The following is a 12565-nucleotide window of genomic DNA, read 5'->3' as shown; positions in this document are numbered from 1 at the left end:
TTATTGGTGCATACACAATATGGGATGCACATGGTGAATCATTCCATGTCAGCTAATCATCAGGACATTTTGTTGGTGAGCAGATTAAAGTATTTAATGAAGTTAGAATAGAAAATCCATATGTTGAAATGGTTATGGATACTTTACGATAGGAGTTTCATTTCAATGATGATACTCGAGATGAACAGGTCTTTCCTAAAGATCCAAATCCAAACAATGCATCTTTCTTTTCGTTCTTAAATGATGTTGCTTGCAATTTTGTGGGTCAGATGTGATAAGCACATAAAACTATCAATTGTGTTCTAATTACTGAATGTGAAGTAAGAGTTTAACATGAGTGAGGTATACTTTAATCATCTGATGCATCTAATGAAGGAGACATTGCCATTAGATGAATCACTATCAAAAAACTTCTATAGAATACAAACACACTTAAAAGAACTTGGGATCGACTATCAGAAACTCTTGCATGTAAGAATAATAGCATTTTGTTTTCTAACTAATATTCCAAGTTATCTTGTTGTCCATGTTGTGGTCCTCCTTGGTATAAATCAAATAAATCAATGAGAGAAAGGGAGAAAAAAATTATTTATAAAATTTTGTGATACTTTCTACTAACACTGAGATTGGTGGGTAGTGTTCAAAATGAAAGCTCGAAGTCGATTTCCCATTACGAATAATGAGCAAAGTGATGCGAAATCAATCGACCATAACGATCAAGAATATGAAGTTTCCTTTAATTCACTATTTGATCATACTTCTATCAACCTTGATAGTAATATGATTCTTGTAAGTGGTGAATATGAAAAGGTTAATACGTTTGTGGATATTAAACATAATGTAAAAGATGATGAAGCTGAAGGAGAATATGATGAGAGAGAGAAAGAATTACATGAAAAAGATGAAAATGATATCAATGATGATCAAAATGAGAACGACGAAAATAAGTTCTCTTCTTCAAATGCTGATTGATGGATGCTTTTTTTTTAAAAAAAAATGTATGAATGTATTTTTTGCACTTTAACATTAAAGCTTTATGAATGTCATTGATTAAATGTATCATGTCATATACTTATTTGTTCATAGTTAAATTAATGTTTATATGCATATTATTTTTCATTAGTTACTAACAATTCAATATTTTTCTTATTGGACAGACATGGTTAAGCCAGAGATAAAGGCAAGCCTTTAAAGACAACCTAGTGGCTCTGGCCGTTCGTTTGCTCGACCTCATGTGTTGCATCCTCCTCCCAAGCCACGGACTCCCATTCCAGTGGTAGATACTCTGATATAGCTAAATGTATTGATACTGAGTCTCACTACTCTAGTTGAAACCTTCACTTTAGACGCTACTATTGCATCCAATTGCATGTCACAAGCTAGGGGGCAAAAGCTAAGTCTCAGCTTGCCCACTCTAACTCACCCAAATCGACAAATACTTCTGCATCCTCTTAAAGGGAGGTAATTTCCTTTACTCCAATTTATATCATTATATGCAATCAATTTAGTTAATTAATTTATCTGTTTTACTAACAATAAGTCTATTTTGTAAAACTTTTAAGGAGACTGACGTTACTTCAATGATTATATAGATTATCAGGAGTAACTTTAGTGGACCTTGACTAACATGGAGGCAGGTTCCTCAAGAGCATAAAGATAACATGTGGCGTATTAGTGTATATTTTTCATAATTTCCTGTACTTATATATATTTTTCTTAGATGTAGGAATCTTTCACATGGGTTGTTGCAAACGCAACAAAGGTTTGGTCCATATGGGAGGAAATTTGCAAGGACTACTTCGAGAATCTATTAATGGATGAGCATGACAAAGCCAAAATGGACGCGAGTTGTCCCAACATCGATCTCCTATTAATGAAGGGTAAGGCATGACCCTAGATCAGTGCTAAGGTGTGGGACCAGCTAATTGATAACATATGGTTTAAGCCCTTGTGGCAATCATGCTAATACAAGGCTAAGCAAAACCACTTGACAGAGAAAGATGGCCGCATCGCAAAACATACAAACAATTCTTTACCTTTTACCCAGCACCAAAAAAGGATGGTACATGGTTTTATTTTAGTACTAAAAAAATTATTCAGTTTAATGATAAAATTCTTTATATTTTTTATTCTTATTGTCTTTTTATGATTAGAGTCCAAGTAAAAGCAGTAACCGGTGACATTCTCTAAGCTCTTCAAACATACTCACAAGTAACGGAAGGTTACTGGAGAATTTACGAACAATAGATCCAAGACTATATATGTAAGTAATACATGTTTATATATATATATATATATATACATGTTGTTTATTGATTAAATAACTTAATAATTTTAATAGTGTTTCCATTTCTAGGAATCATACGCTTCGAATTTATCGCATAAGTATGCTGAAGAGCCATCGACCCAATTGAAGTTTGATCCTGAGGCATCGACTGTGGCTATTGGAAGGCCCAACAGTACTTGAACCCATGTATATGGATTTGGCACCAGAGTCCATGTTTTGAGACTTCTAGCTCCAACTGCGATGTTTGAGTTTACATGTGGTCTTGATGTTGCACGACCTCTTATGCGTAAGCTTAAGGGATATCAACAATTGATTAGTAACAGTAGTACCCTAATGACATTGGTGGGCAAACTCAATAACTTATTGGAAGTCACAGCAAGGTTATTGCCTTCAGACACCTTTAAGTCTTCCGCATCACAACAATTGGGTTCGCTACATCCACCACAACAACAGTAGTAGCAACCACCCCCACCTTTTCAGTGAGCTTTGTATTGGATATTTATTTGAATTATTATCAGATGGTTACATTGAATTTTTTTATTAATTATTATTTGTATTACATTTTCATACTTTATCAATAACAGCATCATATAATAATTTTATTATGAACTATACAAAATTTAATTTCAAAAAAAAAGTCGATTCTATAGTTATTATATGAAATTCATCAATTACAGATGGAATTCATCCATTATTGACAGAGTTCATACAAAATACTAAGATATTCTAAGCCATTGTCCATGGATACAACTTATAAGCTTCAAAGCTGACTCCCATTAACTATCCATCAAGAATTTAGTTGGTAAATATTGACGGATTTATTTTTCTAGGGATTACCGACATAAAATACCAGCAAATCCCAATCCACTGGTACTATTACAAATGAAAATTACTGACAAAATTCTCCCATTATCAACGAAAAATGACCAACGAATCTAAGCCTTTGTCGACAAAAATCTCGATAGGATATTCTGTCAATAAATTATTGATGGCATATTCTGTCATTGACGAATTTGCCATTACCAACCACAGTATTTTTGATTGACTATTGATGAAACTTTATATCAATATTTTTATCAATAATGAAATATACCAATAGAAATCGAACTTTTACCAATGAAAATTTCTATCGGTAATACTTTGTTTTTTGTAATGACACAATTTGAAAACATCGTAAAACTCATTTCATATTAAGCAAACAATCCAAATTCAATTGACAAAACAATAAAATATCATCTACATAAAGTCAAACCTCTATCTCCAATGGAAATACCATTGCAAATTTATTCCTCCTTTGCTTTCACCATTAGACAACTAAGAACCTCTGAAACCATATTAAACAAAAAAAGAGATGTGGTGATTGACATATGACATTATTGCGTAAATCATTCCACATCAATTGTAATTTGGGCATGCTAATGAAAAATTAATAGCGATTAAGCTCAATGCATTTTCTATCTAAATGAAATATGAAGTGGTTAAGTGAATCATTCCACATCAATTGTTATGTGGGCATGTCAATTGCGACGTGGATGAAAACTGTCATTTAACATTAGGTGTGATGGTTATTAATTTTTCACTAGAATTAAAAGCTTGTGTAAGTTTAATTTAAAAGATAAAAATTTGTTTGGATACAATTAAAAAAATATAAATAAACAGAGTTAAAGGTTTTTTTTAATACTTAAGCTTTTAAATTATCAATACAACAATCATTTACTTTACATTTAGTCTTTTCATTTTGTTTATTTATTTATAGGACTACGTGATAATTCTATTTTATAGAATTATTTTAATTCAATTTTGTATTAAATATTTGCTACGTCTTTAATTTTCAATTATAATTTAGCTATTTTTAGTTGTTTTTATAATTAGTTTATTTTTAAGTGAGTTGTTTTGATTTTATGTTTATTTCCTTTATTTTGATTATTATTTATTAGTTTTTATGTTTTTATAGGAATTAAGAGAATTAGGCTTAATTTTAGAAACTAAGGTTTATAAAGGACTCAAAATTCTGCTTGCATATGCTCGGTATTTTGCTCATAACTCTCTTTACAAAATTCCAAATGATTCGATTCTTAGACCATTCGAAACCTAAGAGATAAAGCTACAATTTTTATAAGATCAATTTGCTCAATTCTACCTCGAAGACAAAGAAAATAATTTCAAAAAATGACAAGACATAGTATTGCAAGAATGACAATTTTGAAAAATGATATTTGATATTTGGGCCCCATTACACTAATAACCCTAATAGTTAGAATTAGTAAGTTAACTTAGGGACTTATAGGTTAAGATTATTAGTATAAATAGAATATTTTTAGGCAAAATTAGAGACAACTTTTGGAGATTCAAGAGGCTGAAAGTTGAGGTAGAAACTTAAAAAGTAAAGCTGTAATTAATCATCTTATTTTCTTCCTTAGCTTTTATTTTTTTTATTACTCTTAAAGGTTGAAATTTATATAATATTATTTATCTTTGTAATTATGCGTAGCTAATCATTTTTCTAGGATTGCAATTGAACTCACATGTAATTTAAATTTTTAATCTTTTTCTTACTTTTCTTTGATGGGATTTGAATTGTTTATTCCAATTTGACCTTAATGCTTTTAATTACCTAATCACCAATTAAATTGATTTATGAACCTAAACAAACTTGGGAAAGGAAGTTTAATGTAGACTAAAATTAGACTAGTATATGATCATATTAATTGATTTACATACAGGATAGAGATATACCTATAGGTCATATGTAGCCAATTTAGAGCCTGAACTTAATAAGTCTATGTTAATTTTAATTCACATAGAGATATAGTGTTTTGATTAAAATAGATATTTTTGGAAGACGAGTCGGGAGATCTTATAAATAATTGAGGACTTTAAGTTAGCAATTCAACCCATTGAAATTAGTTAAAGAAGAAATGTAAGATTTAGATGAAGTGTAAGAAATATTGTAATATTAGGCTTGTTTGATTTGATTTTTTACCCAAATTATTATTACTTTGATTTTTCTTTTTAATTTAAATTTTGGTTAACTAATTTTTAATTTAATTAGAATTCAAATTTTAATTAATTGAATAAAAATAAATTGTTATAATTTTAGTACTTACTAAAATTTCAGATAAATTCTTTGTGAGATCAATACTCAGCTTACCGTTATATTATCTTTTCGATACGTATACTTAGGTACATAAAAATTTAACTGATAAGTTTTTGATGTCGTTGCTTTCAATTTGAGAGTCGCAGTCCTCAAAGCTTCTGTTTTGAAGCTTTTGTAGCCCACGTTAAGGGCTATAGCTCTCAAATAAACAGTCGATTCAACATGAAAAGGCCGAAAATTAAATAAGCCAAATTTCACTATGAAATCGATCAAATAACTAAAATTTCAAAGATATCTATACAAATTCGATTTGTTCAATTGATTGTCCCTTAAATTGGAATTTTAGTATCATTTTATAGTTTATAAAATTAAACGTCTAAATTCTATATAAATAACATTTAATATCTAACATATAACTAAAATCTAATATTATATATATATAATCTAATATCTAAACAAAACATATAATAAAAATCAATTTTAAAAAAAATAAATATAAGTAAATATTTAATAAACATTCTCGAAACAGTAATATATATGATTGATTAAGAGGATTAAATAATTATTATTGAAAATAACATATAATAATTTAAAAATATATTATTTAAGTTTTGTTCTTCTTCGATTAGATTAAAATATCGATTTAAAATTTTAAATATGAAAAATAAATGGAACAAATTGAACTAACAAATGTTTAATAATGGAATAGACGGTTGACCGAATTGATTAAACTCAAACTCAATTCGGTTCAGCTATAGTCCTGTGTACACTATTGTTGCATCATGCATGCGTCCCAAATCACCATTGGGTACAACACCAAAGGATAAGAATATGGGAGTGACATATTTTACATCAAGCTAAGGCAGCTGCAACTTGGTTTCCTGTTCTTGGCTATTGCTCTGTCACCTAGTCTATGCAGCTACAACCTGTACCCTGACTATGGTTCTTAGGTAATCCATCGGCGAGTTCCAGTTTTATTCCATCGCAACTCATCTTTGTCTATAGGAAGTATTAGCTAGACACCCTCCCTTAATTTTACTTATTTTTGTGATTTTCTAGCTTTAAGAAAGAGACGGGGTAGCCTAAGGGAGAACTGGGAGCTACTGGCTATCTTCAACAACTATATAGTTTACGGTACAAAAAAGAAACTAAATATAGTTCCCAAATGAAAATATATACTTAAAATGTGTAATTACCCCAAAAAATTATTTATATGGTTTTTAAGTTAGGTAAATTCAGAAAAAGATAAGTTACTCCCTATAGATATAAATTAAAATAGGCACATAACTGATATAGAATTTTTTTTTTGGATTGCTCAATTTACATTGAACTTAGGTCTAATAATGTTGTATACAATATAATAATAAGATACAGATTTAATCGTGTGTCAAATTTACTTAACTCATTTAAGACACGATTAATTAATTATGTTATCGTATATCCGTATAATTCATGACCTGTTTATTATCTATTTATTTAATCATATTCATGTGTTTTATAGACATATTTAGCACATAATTAATACTCGTTTATTAATTCATATAAATACTAATATATTTTTGATGATTAAGATTTATTAATATTGAATATTATAATATTTGATAAATATTATGATATTTATAATTTTTTATAAATTTAAATAATAGAATTATATTTTATTTGTACTCGTTTTAGATTAATCGTTTTAATTATGTTAATTGTATCAATTGTGTAAATAATATAAATTTCAATCGTGTTAATTATGTCGTTTCGCATAAAATTTAACCCAATGCATTTAACAAACGTGTTAGCTATGTCGTGTTATGTTATACGTTTATTAAATGTATGCGTGTATGCGTTTAAGATTCTAACATGATTGATTAATTGTGTTGTATTCCTGTTTTGTCGTATAACTATTAATATCTTATGTTTACATGATACGGTTAAGACATGGAAATACGAATTCTCCAAGTCTACTTCAGAGTGAACGAAATAATAAGCTATGAATAATAGTTGTTAAATCAAGATACATATTGTGTATTGAGATTTTATTTTCTAGTATTGAGTATCGTATCGATACGGTAAAAAATTTTAAAATTAATTATAAATAACATTTATACATGTAAAATAAAGAAAAAAATTGAAAAATATTATCTTTTTTTACAAAATTGAAGATTAAGGGCATGAATTGAAACGATGATTATTTTTTTAATTTAAACTTTCAACATATTCCTTCATAATATAGATTTTTAAATAAAATCTATATATTTTTATATTAATTTATTAATTAAAAATTAAAAAACATGTATCATGTTAAAATTAAAAAGGGAATTCAAATTTTTTTAGTATTTTTTTGTTTAAAATATAAAACTTGAAACTCATAAAATATAATTTTTCATGTTTCAACTCAAAAAAATACTAAAAATAAAATTTTTATTAATTAATTAAAATTAAGTTTATAAAAAGTGTTTCAATTGTATTGTATGATATGCCCCCATATTATAAAATACGTATTGCATATTTTACGGTACGCTTCGATACTTGATCAAACACGATCAATCATAAATACATATAATTTTTTGATAGTATTATATCATTCGATACGTATCGTGTATCGTATGATAATAATAACTATGGTACAAATTAGAGGTAATAATTGGATTGAGTTGTTTTGAGTCATATCATTTTGAGTTTTAGAAAATTTGAGTCATTTTATGTTGAAGTCATTTATGGGCTACGTTATTTGAGTTTGACAATTGAGTTATTCAAGGTCCGATCATTTTAAATTTAAATTATTAACTTTTACAATTAAATCAAATTGAATTTAGACAAATAATTCAAATCAATTTATACTTTATCAACGACAATTAAATTGTTTAAAATCATATGTTTGCCAACTTGTAGCACACAACCAATTTTTTTATTTGATGTCATAAAAATAAAATTTTGAAAAACTAATTAAATCATATGAAAAAAACAATAATTGAATTAAAAGTTATTTACTAATTTAAATTTATTTTATATAAAAAATTAATGATTTGCTCTCGATGAAAACTATTTTTAGTGATTATATTGATTGATGTTTAATTTTTATTTTTATTACATTTATTAATATCAATGATTCACCGTTACTATCATTATAGCTTAAAACTTACAAAATCAAATATAAATTCAAAAATTTGAACTGGTATTAATTTATTTTTTGAATATTAAAATTTTATTGAGGTAAAAGATAAAAACTATTTGAAAATTTGATATAAATAACATTTAGTTCTCTCTTTAACTAGTTGCAAGAACTAAGATTTATTATAAGTTTAACTGATACGTAATAATGATTTTTTTCTTAGTGACATGAATTTTTTGTCAAAAAAATTCAATATTCTTTCAATTGCATTTTAATAAGTTGTGATTTTTTTTTGAAAAATTACGTAATTTTATTGTTGGATGTCATAGTTTAAATTACCATGAACTTTATGATTACATAAAAGTAAAAGCATTAAAAAGAAACCCCAAAATGTTATTTTTCGAATTTAAGGATGTCCAGGATAATTACAATAGAAGCAGAGACTAAGATTCAATAAATCTGAATCTTTGTTGCTGTCCCAACGCGTATCCAAATGAAATTTGATCACTATATAATATCTATTTGAGGTGAAATAAACAAAATGTGTACAAATAGATATTAAAATTAACTTTATTTAATTAATTTTTTAAGAGTGAAAAAACAATTTATGATATATTATTGTCAAAATGAAAACCGCTAAAATTTGTTTCCATATTCATAATTTAAGAAAATAATGTCCACAATAATATAAAAATACAAAAGTATTAAAAAAGAAATTTTTAACGATAATTTAAAATTATTAAATATTCATATACTAATAAATTAATACTATTTAAAAATAAATTTATACTCAATTTAAACTCAAATCTACCCAAATTAGTTCTTTGAATTACTCAAGTTCAGATAATTTGAATTTAAGTTGAACAAGCTGATTAGTTTTGTCTACCGAACGAGTTTTTGAAGTAGGGATTAATTCTAAGCATTAACTATTGAGTAGGTTATGGGTTTTTTTTTCCTAAAAAAAAGTTGCTTATATTATTACACAGTTAGCCCGAGAGGCAATTACCGAGTACTTTACATTGGAGTAACGTCAACAGCTTAATTTGGATTTAACTGTGAGGTTTCCCATTTTCATTTTCCTTCCCTTGTTTTCCACACAGGACAAACTTAATATTACAATTCCAACACAGTCATATATTACTGAGAGCAGCTATTTGCTAGCAACGCCATTACTCCAAGTAGGTTCAGGAAAAACAAAAACGAAAAACCATTCCCAGTAGAAGGGTTTATACCCATCTTGCAAGCCCTTTTAGGGCTGTTCCGAATCCGCAGAAAAATGTTCAAAGTCAAAAGTTTTGTTCTGGCTCTCCTGAAAATACCCTACTTCTAGAGCTTGATTGACTGTGTAATGTCAAACTCTGAATCACCACTTAAAGAGAAAAAAACTACTAACAAAATCATGGATCCTTTTTGTAACTAGTATATCTTAAATCTGAATAACAAATGGTAAAACATTTTTAATTTACATTGCAGATTTGCTATTAATCTACCATAAACAAGGATACTCTATATACCATACCCTCCCTTTAAGGTCGTCGTCAGGGCACTGATCGTCGTGGACATGCAAATGAGCATCCTTTTTGCACATACAACTTCAAGCTTGTAAACTAAAATCTGAAACACTGTTTCTATTCACCTCAAAGCCTACCCTTATGACTTTTAGAAGCCGAAAAGCAAAAGAGCACCCTGCCGAAGATCCTACATAAACTTGTTGATGTACAAACAAAGGTCATTCTTGATAATTACGCACTTCATAAATGAATATCAAATGAAAACTTGCAACTCCAACAAGTACAGCCAGCAACTATGAGCAAAAATAACAAAATACATAAATAACACATTACCAAAAGTACTTGATTTTTATTTCACAGCAAAGCTCAGGAGGAATAGAAAAAAAAAGAGAAGATGGGAGGATTGATCAAGATAAAAACAAAAAATTAAGATCAAAATAAAAAAAAAAATATTTCAAATTCTTATACAAGAACTAAAAAGTCTTGCAAGGTCAAGAAAAAAAAATAAAAATAAAAATTAAAAAAAAAAGCTCAACAAGGATAGCACCATCAAAATTTTGAAGTGCGCTTCGTTTGACACTTGAGATGAAAGCCAAGGCACTGAGATTCCTCCTGGCACATCTCAAAGAGGCATAAACGGATGTCTGGTTCCATTGAAAAGAACCTCATGACCATCAGTGAGCAGGAGCATGAGAAAGAAAAGACAGGGAGGGAATTAGGATGTGAGAATATCATGCAATATTATGACATTAGGGTAAGCTGTGAAGTGATATAAATAGGCATGAAGAGATGCTTGTTGAAGTGATATAAAAAAGAGAGGAAATAAATGATATCCGGAAGGTGCTGACATTCCAAAAATATGTTTAGTTTCCAGCAAAGAGTCAAAAGAGAGCCATCAGACTTTGTGGACCCAAAACCCACGTATTAAAAAAAACAAATAAAACGACTATAGAAACTCTCTGTCATCAGTCTTCAATTTCTTTCTTTTTTTAAGTTTAGAGCAAGAAAGGAAGTTTTCTCTTTTTCTATTCTTCGATCTTCTCTCTCCCCGCATGAGAAGTCTACAAATACCATTATCAACAGTTAAATCGGTGACTGATTTGAGAGAAGAGAGCGAAACAAGTACAGGGAACAGCAGTGCAAGCAACGTGACTTAACCATCACTAATAGCATCTGTCTCTGCCTCTCTCATCTGTTTTCACATCTTTTACCTTCTCAGTTACGTTATTTTGGAAGAATAAGGAGCATGGGAACTCGGATTTTCAAGGTTCCTTTCGGTTTGATAAAGCAAAAAGCAAAAAAAAAAAAAGGGGAGGGTGGGGTGGGGGGAATGACCTTATGTGGTGTGGCAATCAATACGTAAAAAAGAAGAATGGCAACATGCAGTCTAGCTCTGTCTTTTTCTCGCAGTTACCTCTCCTGTACAAGTCTTCAAAGCCTCCTTCCAATTTTGTTTTCACAACCTGTCCACATTGGCTGTGGTTTCCAATAGTGTCTCTCTCCTTACACTGCATTTTCACCGTCATTTTAATTCAAAACCTTTGTAGTAATTGTTTTAGCCACATGTATTTATCAATTAGTAACTTATTGGCATTTACCATAACCATTATGATGAAAGAGTGGCAGAGCACAGAATGGCAGACTTTATATCATATATAGAAACGGTAATTAAAAACCCCTGGAAACAAAATAATGTATGACCCTGTGGACTAACGAGTCTTCAAACTCAGCCAATATAGCTAGCTATATCATTTTAAGATTCACGTTTGTTCATGGGAGGTGTTGTAAGCGTTTCTCAAACTTGAGCTACACGAGTCTTGGAATGACTTATGAACACACAAAAACCAATGTTGGATACATAGACTGGCAAAGAAGATCTTTTGGTGCTTTTTTGATTTTTTTTTGGTTGATAAAAAAACATAAAACAGCTTCGCGATTAAAAGCTTGCCACAGGCAGATAATACTTGTTTCTTGCTTTTGTAATTACCCTGGCACCCTCTTTTGCGTTAGAATAGGAACCAGGATTTTATTGGAGAGTTTTTTGGCGTCAATTCTTGAAGCATGGATGGAGATCGGGAGGAGCAATTATTCCAGGGTGACAGACTATAGTATAGTGTAAGAGGGGAAAGTTTTAGACTCCACGCTCCCGCTAAGCCAAATACCCTGCACTTCTGAGATTAGATGAAGATGAATAGATCAGCCCCTGGAAGGGTCCGAGAGATCAGAGAGTGGTAAACGGAAGGGACGAAATGGAGCGTGGGTGATGAGGGTGAGGATCTTTCTCTGCCATAGCTTTTACTCTTTGTAATCATCACAACCTTTATGATGTGACAACACATCGTCAAGTCATCAGACGCTCTCTCTCTCTCTCTCTCTCTCTAACTTGTTTGGTTTCTCTCTCTTCTTCATCGAACAAAATCGCCTACGTAAGAGAGCAAAGATTCAAAGCATAATGCTAGTAGCTAGCACAGTAGCAATACTAGTGCCCCAAAAAGTGCTAGGTACAGCTTTGGGGGAGCTGGGGCACCCCTCTCCTGCTGCCCGCATGTGTGAGCCTGAGCTTATTT

The sequence above is a fragment of the Theobroma umbraticum genome, unplaced genomic scaffold (assembly GCF_002168275.2).
Source record: "Theobroma umbraticum cultivar Fairchild unplaced genomic scaffold, ASM216827v3 scaffold_56.0, whole genome shotgun sequence".
Taxonomy (NCBI): Eukaryota; Viridiplantae; Streptophyta; class Magnoliopsida; order Malvales; family Malvaceae; genus Theobroma; species Theobroma umbraticum.
Note: the sequence above shows the minus strand (reverse complement) of the source record.